We start from the raw sequence: 14,434 nt of genomic DNA, 5'->3' as shown, positions 1-14,434 counted from the left end.
GAGTTGATCTGAACAAATATTTGCTTTGTTTCTCATTTGGGTACCAACTTAATTTAGAATGCAAAGTTTGTCTTGATACATCCAACCAATCAATGTTACATTTCTTTTTTTCTGTGACTTTAAAAAAAATGTACAGTAAGAGGTATTGAGTCCCATTCCTAACATTTAGGAACCTCTGGCAGTGCATCCAGGCTTACTATCATCTCCAACAGCTTTTAGATAAGGAGTCCTGCCTCCGGGTAAGCTTATTTTTGCGGTCAGCATAGCGGTCATGTGACAGTATGCAAAGAGATTCATTGTATTCTTATGATTTGTATAAAGATAGAGATAAATGCATAATGTTTTAGATATTTATTCATGAGCCAGTAAAATGTATTGAATTATTTTATGCATTTTATGAGTGTGTATGCTTTTATGGTTCAATCATGGACCAAATAAAGTTATTCTGAATTGAATACAGGTAAAATCTTCAAAATATTTAGGATGTAAATTGCACAAAGTGTAATAACATGATAAAGATTTTGAAATGTAAAAATAGTTTCTTTAACACATGGTAGTGTTTTCCCATTTATTTACAATCATACCCCAGATTGAACTGGGAATCAGTCACTTTTCGATACCTAGGGATTAATATTTACTATTCCCACACCTATTTGCAGGATAGAAATGTAGGCAGAGTCACAGTCCCTACAAGCTCAATTTGCTTTTTGGTCTTCTCTTCGTCTTTCAGTAATGGACCGCAAGCCACTTGTGAAGATGGTGGTGCTACCTCAATTAATGTATTATTTTGCAAACCTTTCCCTGCTCATCACTCGTTCCTTCCTCAGACACGTCCCATGTCTGATTTGGGGGATGGGGCGCGTCTGGGTAGCTCTTTCCACTCTAAAGCTACCCGTGACTGCAGGTGGGTTAGCCCTTCCGGACTTAGAACACTATTATATAGCTGCACAGTGCCAATGGGTGGCTTGCTAGCTGTCTGACCGCCCTCTGCATGAGATGGGATTTACCTGTAAAGACTTTAAGGAGGGCCTACTACTCATTTTACAGAACGCCACCTGGGGTTATTATGCTCCGATTTGTCTTACTTTACTAGAACCCGTAAACTCACTAACACAAAGAAAGCCTACGCTCCTGCACTACCTTTGCTAGGCCTTCCCACTCACAGAGGACAGTTAAGCTCAGGGCAACTCCATTAGTGGCATGCTGCAGGGCTCTCAAAATTGGGGAATTTGTTTGCTGACGGTGAGCTACTAGCTTTCCACATCCTAATAGTAGACTACAATCTCACCTAGGTCAACTCCTTACTTACGTGCAACTTAAACAATCATTAAATACACTACTTCATGTCCACCACCTGGCACCAACCCACACTCTACACCATAGGGACTACCGGCAAACTGACAAGATGGGTTTACAGAGCTTTCCTTCAACATGGAGACCACTCCAGGGTTTATCTCTGTACTATCTGTGAGACTGATATAACTAAACCACTCATGATATGGGCTAAAATATTGGATTAGCCCAACAAAATATCCTGTGGCTGTCATTTTAGGGATATTCAATTTGATATTCTGAAGTGAGCCTACATTACACTTGCCTGAATTAACATATTAAACCCGGGAGCCACAGCTGCATATCCTCACTATATGCAATTAGATGCCCATTTCCTTCATTTGCTTTGTTCTTGCCCCACACTCCTTACATACTGCGTTCGAGAAAATATTTTTTTGCACAGACGTGGGGTATTTTGGTGGAAGGCTTCCCTGTGCCGATAGGTAAGGCAGCGGCAACTAGGCAGGGGGGTGTGGAGGGACAGTTTATTATGGGTGAGTCTGTCACACAGAACATTTTTAAAATTGTGTGCCAACTTCATTAATGTATGAAAGCCAGCACTGTTCTTCCGTAAATGTATGGTAGAATCTGTTGCTACATACCTGGCTACTTATCCTGCTATGTAACCTCTTTTGGCATACAATAAAAACATAATTAAAAAAAAAACATATGGTAGTGTTTCAATTTAGTACATATGAGCACAACATTGCATTGACGTTTATATGAAATGAAAGTTTCTAAACATGAACTTTAAAACATTCATTAACCCTCCCTCTTGAAAACACCATGAGTGAACAAAGTATGGCCATTATGGTTATGGATGTTGGAACATTACAGGCTAATAAAACATACAAATGAGTTTTTTTGCACTAAGTCCATCTTAAACTGAATTACTTGAAAGTTCTCACAAATGTCACTTTCGCAAGAATTAGAAACAACGTAAATTGATTCGACTTAGATCACACAATTTAGTCATGCAGGAAATACGGAATCTGAACCCAGGCTTTCCCGTCACACATGGTGCACTTTAGCCACTGACGAGGTTAATTTCGTTTTCTCAACTACCTTTGAAGCCAGAAGACAGTGGCTCTCATGTTTGGGGATTTGGCCTAGTGCTGTGCAGCAAGTCATCGTGCTGTGCTGCCCTAAGCCAGAGTGTAAAGGCAGGAAGGCACAGTATTTATGTAATACAGTGCACTCCTGTCCTCGCTCCCTGCGCTAGCGCCGTTTCGACTGACTGGCACCAACGCAGGCACCTTCTCGCCATGGAAAACAGCGCACATACATAAACTGGAGGAACAAGCACTTGCATTCAGTTTGCTGCACGTTGGACCTGTGCTCCTGTGATAAGATTTTTACCTGATCGAAATGCAAATGACACTATGTGGCGTAATGAAGTAATTTCAGGCATCTTACGTAACAATCATAAAAGGAAATACACAAAATTCAACCCGGGCCTATTTAAAATGAATTTCCTCATGCAAAATTGAGACTATGCACCTCTGTGGCAACAAGGCAACATCACGGAAGCGCTGGCTGAATACGGTTCCTACACAGGCGACTGCAAAGAAATCAAGAAATCCCGAGTGTCCAAGACTCCAAAGTGTGCCTCAAAGGACTGCTAACAAAAGTGGTGATAGCCACTAGCCAAATCTGAACACAAGAAATGGGATCAAGCTGCCTCTTCCACTAATGACACCTGAAGCCTCTCTTGTGGCCCCCAGTGACCCTTGGAAACTGCTTCCTACAGGCTACTGTCTGCCATTCCTACAACGACCAATGCCCCAGAGGAGCAAGATAGACGCCTGAGCTCTGATTGGCTCCACATCCAGTCATCAGCATGCCAGTGTCAGTGGAATTGACAAACTGGCACGGTGCTAGGTTATGTGTATGTGTAACGCGCACTATCACCGCCAGGGTATACAGGTGACGGGTACTTCCTCCACTACAGGCGCTGTTGAGTATTCCCCCTACTTGTTTGCGCCTTGTCTAGCGACAGCACGGAGTTGCAAACAGCCCGAGAGTAACGCACGGTGTGCATCTCACCAGGGCTCTGTGCCAAAGGAAAGGCATCTCTTCAGTCTTAGTAATGGCACTTTTCGAAGCTCACACAATTTCAATGCCCTTAACTCGCCCGCTCCTCTCCATTCCATCTGCTCTTCGGCCTGTCTTGTGACAAAGGTCTTGAAGCCGCAGACAACATTACCACTCGATCTGGCCGTGGGAAGAGTGTGGAGTTTATGCAATGAATAAAATATTTGCCCCTGCCCTACTCACCTCAAGATTAGGTTTCATTCTTGAGTAAAGTGGCCTCCTGATGAAGACTTTCTTGCCAATTTTTCAGTCTATGTTTTTTTTTAGATGATGCAAAGAATACACACAGACAGCACATTAGAACAAATGACTCGGACTGGAATTTCAAACCACAATCTTAACTTCTTGCATGATATAGTATGACATTAATAATGCGTATCCAAATATTTATTTTTTATTTTTTCTCAGGTAAACTATACAACGTGGGGCTTGGATAAATCAACTTAAGTTTCCCAGTTGAGGAAACAAAGGTTAGATGACTCGCACGAACTGTGGTTGTTAAAGCATTAATAATAACACAATTGGATAACAGAATTTCACTTTGCATTAGTAAATATCTTTCCAGAACATCCCAAGAAAAACCTTTTGAGCTGAAAGATTTAGCAATTCCAAACGGGTCTGGTGGCTCAGTGGACTAATGCATCCACTGCAGGGGCCTGTGTTTGACCTCATGGTCACAGGTTCAAATCCCCGCGGGTCTACTCAGCCTTTCATCCTTCCGAGGTTGATATAATGAGTGCCATTGAGTTGGGAAACAACAGTGCCATGATACCCTTCTGGTTGAATGTGTGTGTTACAAACACACCTTATGTTAAAGGCAGACTTCAACAACTCTCAGTGTACCCAGAGCCCTGGACCCTCTCCTCCACAGTTCCAATTTTCAAGAAAGCGGACAGAGGATCCCCACCAGTTACAGGCCTATTTCTCTTATTGATGGTTCTGTGAAGGTCCTGGGGAGAGTTGTATTCAATCGTCTTCAGGCTTGGGTTAATGATAACATTCTGTCTTCTTGTCAGTATGGCATTTGTCCCGCGTTAGGTACAGTAGAGCAGGGCGTGAACTTACATGGCATTGTAAGTACACAATCGCTAGGCGCTGGCCTGTTTGGACCCATCTTCAGCTTTTGATCAGGTGAACCAAAGCAAATTGTGGTTGATGTTGCTTGAACTAGCGGTTGATGTTTCTCTCATTAATTTCCTACACTCTCCGCATGAAAGTCTGGGTGCCAGGGTGCGGTATGATCGGGCTGGAGCACTTTCAGATGTTTTTCCCTTACCGAGTGGGGTGAGTCAGGGGTGGGTTTTAGCTCCCCTGCTATTGCTATTTATTATTTACATCAATGGTCTTTGCACCCAGTTATCTAACATAACCCAGGGTGTTCCCAGGGTTGCTAATACCCCTGTTCCGGCATTATTATATGCTGATGATGCAGTGTTAATGGCTAGGACCCCACTTGCTTTGCGTTCCCTGCTTGATTCATTTTTAACATTTATGGGCAGCCTCGACATGAAGAGCAACTTCGGGAAGCCCTATATAATGGCTTGTGGGCTGGGTCGGAAGTCCTTCTAATCCTTTAAGATCCAAGAACAGCATCTTTGTCCAGTGCGAAACCTTTGTTGTCTGGTTATTATGTTTGATGCCAATAATTCTTGGCAACCGCAGGTAAACATTGAAAGAGCGAAATTAGGAAGGGCGGCAGGGTCCCTGTTTTGCCTTTCTCCAAAATGGGGTAGGAGTACCATCTCTCTATACGTAAAGATTTATAGTCTACAATGTGTCCCCAGGGTCCCCTATGGGGTGGGGGAATACCATAACATGACACCCATACAGGTGGAGGAAAATAGGATCTGAAGGCGACTAATGAATTGACCGCCCTCCAGCTCCAATTTTATTTGCATTCAGAGCTTAATTTGGTCCATGTTTCCAACCTTATTAAGTTGGCCCCTCTTTTGTTATGGGTGATTGTACGGTCTAATAACAAAGCGACTTTTAACAGAGAGGTTATGCGTGATCGTCTTAATCAAGACAAGAGTTTGTCCTTTCCTTGGTTAAGTTATGACAAGTCAAGTCAAGTCAGAGGCATTTTTATAGCGCAAAACATATCACTCTGAAGAGTCTCATGGCGCTTGCAGCGGCTCTGGTCAAGAAGGAAAGAAGAGAGTTATTGATCAAACAGCCATGTTTTCAGCTTATTCCGGAAACAGCTGTGAATGGGAATGGATCGTAAATGTACAGGCATTTTATTCCAGGAAGCCAAATACCCTAGAAGACATCTGACTTTTAGATTTGTTTTCCACATCAGAGACCCTTAGTAAATTTGATAAGAGGCGGGTTAAGACCGGTTTTGAAGAGTTGGCTCTCTCTGAAAGAATTAATGACGCTTTACGGTAGCATTCTGCTCGTGACTACCTAGTTGCTTTATCGCCTGGAGATCCTGCACCATATTTAATCTTGAACTTTACATGTTGGGAGTGATCGCTTCTTTTCCGCTTCAGGCCAGGCACAGTGTGGTGCGCCCTGTGCTTCCCTGAAGGGGCAAAGGTGTGGGATTCTAAGCTGCCCCCTTGTCCTTGTGACAGGATGGCAGAACGCTTTGTTTTTTATTGCAAATTTTATTGTAAGTTTTTTCACCCTTGCCTCAAGCAAACAGAGAAATCTCTGGCTTTTAAAAGGTGTAGGGAGACTCTTTTGTATTTACAGACCTTAAGTTATCAGCAGGCATGTTTTAGTGTTTGCTCCTTTCTAAAAAATGTTCACCGCAGCAGGCAAGTCCATGGAGGGGTAATTGATTTCAAGTCTTCTGAGTGGTGTGCTTAGGTATTTTATTGATTTGTGATGGCTTGTTTTACTTATTTAACTTTTATCTCATCATTTTTTTTATTTAGATTTTTTAATATTTTATTATGATGCTGATTGAACTGTTTGTATTTTGAACTTTTATGAGCTTTTGTTACGGTCGAATTAAGGTTTATTGACTTGACAGACTTCAGCAGCTACACCACTAAGAGGTCATACTATGACACATGAATAGGCTGATCTTTCCTAGTGAGGATGCTAAACAGTAAGAGGATGGTTAATAGCTGTAGAAATTGTGCTTTAACTGAACCAGGCTAATTTGGGGACCGTCGTCCATCTTTAACGTGACGTTGTACTAAACCACGTGATTACTTTGCTGCTTCATTCTCAGTTAGAATAAAATAATGATTTGGCCCCACGAGGCAAGTAGAAGACTTTGCTGAATGTTCTAAACTAAATGTAATTTTCCCAAGGTTGAGTTTAGCTGTCTCAGACTAATAAATGAACTATGTCACCATTGTGTTCCCGTGTTGTTGACAATGTGACCACAGAATCCCAGTAGTGTAAAATGCCATACTTTACTTGATTTCTATTGGTTAGGAGCATGAGAACCTCCTACAAACGTTGTGAATGTATGAACCTTTTGTCTAAAATCCTGTACAAGAGTGTAATTTTGGGTTGTAAGGAGGAGTCCTTTCCCCATGCTTAGAAGACAAATCTGTCATTTTTGAGGCTGAACTCTCCTGAATGTATGATTTGATGGTATTTTGGGCTTAGCACTTTGACTACATTTCTATCTGGCTAACTGCAAATTGTGTCTTTGTACTTTCAATATTGCCAAAGTGAATCTTAAACTTAAGATGTTCCTGTCTGTCCTCTTTTAGATTTCATTGTGACTGAATGACATGGCACTGTGGGTTTTATTGAAAACAGATATGGACCCATAGGGGAGCGCCGAAGTTCCTATCAGGACTACACTGCTTCCAGTCCAAGAAGTCCGCGTGCCAAAGGGTAAACAAACCGAAGAGTGGGTTTGCAGGCTGACATTAGCATACACATAGCAAATGCATCAAGCTATAGGGAGCTTTCCTACATGTAGGACATTGTTTGAAGAGTGATTCCTTTACATGTAAACCTGTGAACAGCGACAACGCTACCTCTACCATAATGGATACTCAACACCTCGTACAGTGCTTCATTGCTTTGAGGTTAAAGATGAGCTATACAAGTACACTACGTATATACACCCAAAGGGTGTTTGAACTTAAAAAAAACCTTTGTACCACTAGACCAAATTTGGCATTGTTTGGGTCTGGTAGCTCATTCATAATTAGTGTCTCTTCACCACCTAATCTCCACTTAAACCGAGCTCTTCAGCAGCCAGTGCTAGAAGCAGAACACAGTGCCCATAATCTAACCACGATGGAGATCTGTACGACAGTCTTACATCTTGGGACATCACTACAGATGACTCAAGGAGAGAACATGGCAGCTGCTTGTTTTGGTCCTTGCTCACAGCCCTCCTGGCCTTCAAGTGAAACATATGCAGAGTCAATAGGGGCTGCTGGCATCCCAAACTCAAAGCACAAGCAACGGAAGGCCTATGCATTAGTGTAAGTTCCGTGCAGAAAACTTCCAATTGCAGCCTAAAATCCAGGTATTGACTGACAAATCAGGTTGTACGGATGTGCCGAAGCGCTGCTTACAACAGTGCGAAAACTGTAAAACGTGTAATATTGTCTGAAGCTGTAAGCAGTATCAAAGTGTGTTTTTAAGAGACAGTGGGGAAAGAGGGCAATGCAAATAGATTGAACACTCAAAGTTATAACATTGAGAGTATTCACAAACATTTCAATGCCTTTCAAAAAATGTGATGACCTTCTAAAGACATACTTGGCTCACCCAGAAGCAAGTTGTGCTTAAAATGTCAGAGAGGGTTTGAAACTCCCAAATCATTAAAGGCATGGGAATGAGAAATATTCACATAGACCTCCCAACACACACGGTGCAAACGTGTGTTACCCGGTGAAGAGACAATATCACACGGTAAACACCGGTAACTCCTATTCCGAGTGGGTTTCTAGCTCTTGTACGTACGATCAGCACTCTTGAAATCCATTACAGATTTCGCAGTTGTTAGACCTGATACTCTTCAGGTAGCTTTTCCCTAATTTTTGCTTTTTCCACCGGGGTTTTGCTGATTCTCTTGTAGAGGCCTTAGGACATTGGGGCACTTTCCCACTGTAAATGCAGCAGGAAAGTGCGCAAGCCCTTACGGCACGCGGTAGGAAGTGGTGCTCACCTGATGTGTGTAACACAGGTGCCCAGCCTGCCATTGCAAGCCAGTCTGCGCCCTTGCACCAATGATATGCTTAAACTTGTGTCCAGCCTGCCAATGCAGGCCGGTGTGTGCACCTGCACCTGTGGTTTTTCTAAACATGTGTCCAGCCTGCTATTGCAGGTCTGTATGTGCGAAATTGTGCTTCTGCTCAAGCTGACCTTTTTAAATCACTAGGCTTCCTGAGAGAACCTTTCACCATCACTAGAGCACTACAAGGGTATGTTTGAAGCGAGTGGAAGATGAAACACATGTGTTTCCTGCCCAGGTAGTGAGGAATACCCATGTGTGTATTCACTACCCATGAGGGTTGCTCTTCCCATAGGCTAACATAGGGAAAGCATAGTAATTACTTCACGTTGTAATAGTGGACTGCAGTAGAGCAGCCACATCATGTTTCCTAAGGCAAACAAAAGGAGATGATGGACGAAGCCCTGAAACTTTTCAGACACTCACCCCCAGTCACAGATCTAGGGTGAATCCATCATCGATCTTTAGCTCACTTCACCACCCCAGTTCAGACCCAGCTATATGCAAATCAGTCTTGACCCTGTTCCTTATGGGAACAGTCCAGACCGAACTGCCAAGCCAGGTCTTCCCTGGACCGGGAACAAGCATCCTGGGACCGGTTTTGGTGTAACATCCCTCATCAGCCAGGCTAGCTTGAATCCAGTGGCAAAGTGAGCAAGGGACCCACGTCTGGGCATACCCTGCCAACTTAGGGCGAACAAAGCAAACACAAGGAGATGATGGACGAAGTGCTGAAACGTTTCAGACACTCACCCCCAGTCACAGATCTGGGTTGAATCCATCATCGTTCTTTAGCTCACTACGCCATCCCAGTTCAGACCCAGCTATATGCAAAAAGGTCTGGATCCCGTTCCTTATGGGAACAGTCAAGCCCAACTGCCAAGCCAGGTCTTCCCTTGAACGGCAACAAGCATCCTGGGACCGGTTTCGGGGTAACACCCCTCATCAGCCAGGCTAGCTTGAATCCAGTGGTATAGTGAGCAGGTGACCCACGTCTGGGCATACCCTGCCAAATTAGGGCGAAGAAAGCAAACACAAGGAGATGCGTTTAGGCCCAGATCTCTGTACTGGGGTGAATGTTTGTCATTTTTCAACATTCTGTCCATCATATGCTCTTTTTGCATCTGTCACCCCGAGTGGGAAGGGTACGCCCAGACGTGGGTCCCGTGCTCTCCATGCCACTGGAGTCAAGCTAGCCTGGCTGATGAGGGGTAAAACCCCAAAACCGATCCTAGGATGCTTGTTTTCCAGTCCAGGGAGAACCTGGCCTGGCAGTTTGGGCTGGACTGTTCCCATGGGGAACAGGGTCAAGACTGATTTGCATATGGCTGGGTTTAAACTGGAATGGCATGGGGAGCAAAAACGATGGATTTAGGCCCAGATCTCTATACTAGGGGGAATGTTTGACATTGTTCAACATTCTGCCCATCATATGTTCTTTTTGCATTTGTCACCCCGAGTGGGATGGGTATGCCCAGACGTGGGTCCCGTGCTCTTCATGTCACTGAAGTCAAGCTAGCCTGGCTGATGAGGGGTGAAACCCCGAAACTGGTCCCTGGATGCTTATTTTCCAGTCCAGGGAGAACCTGGCCTGGCAGTTCGGGCTGGACTGTTCCCATGGGGAACAGTGTCAAGACTGATTTGCATATGGCTGGGTTCAAACAAGAATGGCACGGGAGCAAAAAAACAATGGATTGAGGCCCATATCTCTGTACTGGGATAAATGTTTGACATTGTTCAACATTCTGTCCTTCATATGTTCTTTTTGCATTCATCATGTTTCCTATCATTGTATTCACAATGACAAACCCTTTCCTGTGGTAAGGTGATTTTGTCAATACTAGCTTAGAAATGCCTCTCCCTGAAAGTGGCTATTTCTCTGCTCTACAGCTCGTTAGCTGAACTCCAGTCCACACTGAAGGCTTGGGTGATTACATCTGGGCATTCCCTAGCGACAGGTATAAAACATTGGGCATGCAACTTGAACAACAGACCTCTGCCATTTGTGGGCCTGGTGGATAGATTGGAGAAAAAGGTTTTGACACTTGGCCTCTGGAGCCAGATCATGGCCCCAATAAAGATTAAGATCTGCATTCAATGGCTTCATGGCAGACAGGGCTGAAATTTAGGGAAGACTTGTGATTCAAAGGGAGACCATTAGAACCACCTCCAACTTCAAAAGCACACTACAGTATAACTACTGGCGCCATAATTCAGCAGGGCAGAGATACACGTGTGGAGATGTGGAACCAGAGAATCTGGAACTGCGTGGTACACACTGCCAGAGGAATCTGTTGTGCACAAGGAGGATTACTGCCATTTAAAGGGACCGTGCATCCTTCCTGAATAGCGGCTGGCCTGGGCTGACTACCTGCTCCTGTGTGGCACCATGAAGTGTGCTCTCCAAGGGCTTGTTGTCTTGCTCCCTGTTCTTTTGGAGGTCTCAGGGACATCAAAGATCTCCTACGAGGGACCCACACTGTCTACTTATGACACCTGGAGAGCGGTGCCCTCTTAAGTGCCCACATCGTCTGCTGGATCTCAACTGGTAGCACAGCGTGAGAGTGGAACTAAGAGGTGTGCCTGGAGACTGGAATGCCTGGTGCAAAGCCCTAGAATTCTTGCTCGCATCTAAAGCATGTGGCCACTGCATCCTGAGGACCTCGGCGCGCGTAAGCATCTTGTTGGTGTTGAGCAGATTCACCGGTTGTGAGATCCAGCGTGGTCCACTTACGTCGATCGTGCCGCATCTCTCTTGTGCGACACGCCAACTGCATGCAGTGTTCAATTCACAAGTCGCAACCCTCAAAGGTAGGGGCGTAACCGTAGTAGAGCCTTATTATACCTCATGTGATACTGCTGAACTTGCGCCTGTGTATTTGACCGAAATTGCTTTGTGCGACCAGTATCAACGCACACCAGGCATTGTGCCTCATTTCCAGGGAGGTACGGAATTTGCATCTCTTTGTTGTGTGTAACCAGAACTGTCTGGTGAGACCCGTATCAACACGAACCAGAAGTTGTGCCCGGACTGCCTGGGTGCGACTCTGATCGACGTGTACCTGATGGGGTGCCTCCTTCTTCCGAGAGGCTCTCCTGCTTCATTCCCCATTCATCTATTGTTCCCTGTTTGGCCCTCAGTGCAGAGGACCAACTGCTCACTCCTCACCTGGCCCCAATGACATTGTGTTGCCAGGTAGTATTGCCCGGCTCAGGGTTGGGTAGTGAGAGTGACGACTGGGTTAAAGGAGAGCGATGCCTTGACCTTTCAAATGGATTGCATGTAGGAAAAGCTCGACAAGCATGCCAAATGCCTTGACATGATTGATCGCTGTAAATAGAAGGCGGAAGCCAAACAGGTTGCACTATCAACCACCTATTAAAAGATGGATAAGTTGCTTCTTGCAATGCAAGCCAAGACTGAAGACTTCAAGGCTCCCTCCCGTAGGAATAATCTCAGGAGAACTGGAGTGGCAGAATCTACCCGAATCGACAATATGGAGAGGTATGTGGAACAACTGTTTAGTGATCGACGGGGCGTGTGACCTTCTCCACTATATCTGTAGTGAAACGTGCACCCTGGTTGTTGGCCCCAAGCTTTATTCCTGGAGCCCCACCACGCCGCGTTATTGTGAGACGCCTCAACTACAGAGATAGGGATGCGGTGCTCCAGAAATCCCATGAAGTGAAGTTTTTACGCCATGAGGGCTCCGATTTGTCGTTATATCCGGATTTTACTCAGCAGGTGCAGGAGGCAAGGTGGCAGTTTTTGCAATCAAAGCAGCGGCTTCGGGAGCTCCAATTGGCCTACAACAAGCTTTACCTTTCGAGATTACGAGTGATGGCGGAGGCAAAGCGCTAGTTTTCCTGGACCCTAAAAAACAGCATCAGTTCCTCAAGCAGAGAGATGCAGCATGAGGGAGTCGCATATCTCCTGGTCCAGACAGCGGCGAGGCGGCTGACGGGCTAGATGAGGTGAAATCAAATCCATCCATGTGGGATGGGTGAATGACCCTTCCCTTCCGGCTATTGTTGCATGGACTGATGATCCGGGGGATGCGTATTGAGTGGCGTTCTAGAGCTCCGTAATTATTCCCCCTGCTCTTCTGCATTACTTGAACATCATGGACTCGTGAGAGGTATTGCTAAGGACCCTAACAGAGGCAAGCCAGGGATGTGTATGGTTCAGGGATTCAGATGCCGAGTGCGAGGGCTGCACTGGATTCAGACTCCGTATTGACAATGAGGGATTATGCATAGTACCTAAGACTGTCTGGAACCTGGGTTGTCCAATCAGAGTAAATGTAATGTTATGCTTCAGATAATAGATGCATGCTCTGAAGGATTTTCGGCCTCCAGTAACAAAAAGAGTTACAGAGACGAGCCGGGCAACATCTATCCCCTACTTTGTTCAATTATGATTATGTTGGGGAGGGGTGCAGGTCGGTTGTGGCAGGGAACTGACTCACTGTGTCTGTTGTGGAGTAGCACAGTGTGGGTGGAGGGGTACTGTGCTTTCCGGTTGTTTCTATGCATGTTAGCAGAGGCTATGGTATCAGAGCATGTCACAAATGTGGAAATTGGAAATGTGGAAATGGGAATTGGAAATGTGGAAATTGGGAGATATGAAAATGCAATGGAATGACGAAATGCATACAGACCACATAGATAGGCTCTCCTGGGCTCCCGCTACTGATGACATGGAATGTCTAAGGGCTGAATGATTGTCAGAAAATTCACACAGTTGTGGCCTACCTGCAAAGGCACAGGATTGATGTTGCAATTTTACAGGAAACGCACTTAGCACCTGGGAGTAGAGTTTTAATACAGGGCAGGATGCAGGATGTGGGGCCAATGCTATGCAACAGAATTTACGTCACATGCCAGGGCATGCTTATTTGGGCATGGAGGCGGTCAGGGATTTGACTACAGGAGGTCTGCTCAGATCAGGGCGGCAGGTACATCATGGCTCGGTGCCACAGCGATGACTTAGCAGTCCTTTTAGTTGGAGTGCATGGGCCCAATCACGACGACCCGCAATTCTAGCATGCACTCAATACTAGGCTGCTGCAGTGGTGCGATATGCCTTGGAAGCCGGCATGAAATTCAATTCCAGGAGGTGGCGCAGAACCTAGAATTTAACTACCATTACAGGGTGAACTGAGTGTCGCCGTCTCAGACCCCTGCACTACACCTTTCACACTTTGCACGGTCCTGAAGAAACACCATGCTACTTCATTGCAATATGTATTAGATAGTCTGTGACAACAGCGCCATCATACACCAGTTGCGACCTGTATAAATCAGTATCGTATCATTCTCTCGCCTAAGGTGCAGCAATGCTCCTAGGGTCTCCCCTGGCCACTCCTCCTATCCTTACATGAGCACCACTGCATGCTTCTCCATGTGGTTAACCTCACTCTGCAGCGCCACCCCCACAAGGAGCAATGCCCGATGATGAAGCATGACACCTGCTTGGGTGTGTGAGGGCACTTCTTCAACAAAGAGGAATTCCCCCCTCTAGAACAGCCAACCTATACCCCCGGATAGAATTCCCCTCACCTGTCCCCTTAGCAACCAGACTGGTCAGCTTCTCCTAGGGACAGCTACCCTCTACTGATCATAAAGTAGACTCTAGGGAGCACAGGTACTGGACCTTTGTATCCATTTTTCTCCCAGTCCCCCCCCCTCTTTTGTGTGTTAGAAATTATTCTTGTTCGGCCCTATTGGGAGGAGTTGTATATTGTTTTGCAAATCATAATTCGGTACATGTTTGTAGTTTTATAACTGTATGCATGATGGTTGTCAGCCTATGCACACTTTAGTAGGCCTGTGTTGGTTATA

At 45.3% G+C, this 14,434-nt stretch overlaps 1 protein-coding gene across 3 annotated transcripts in view; it reads right to left on the bottom strand.

Moving 5' to 3' along the window:
- CDKL1 (cyclin dependent kinase like 1) overlaps positions 1 to 14,434 on the bottom strand; it is a 412,368-nt gene that overhangs the window by 348,015 nt on the left and 49,919 nt on the right. The gene's annotated exons all lie outside the window — the stretch shown is intronic.

Source organism: Triturus cristatus, chromosome 9, assembly GCF_964204655.1.
Source record: "Triturus cristatus chromosome 9, aTriCri1.1, whole genome shotgun sequence".
Classification (NCBI taxonomy): Eukaryota; Metazoa; Chordata; class Amphibia; order Caudata; family Salamandridae; genus Triturus; species Triturus cristatus.
This window is presented reverse-complemented; position numbering and strand designations above follow the sequence as displayed.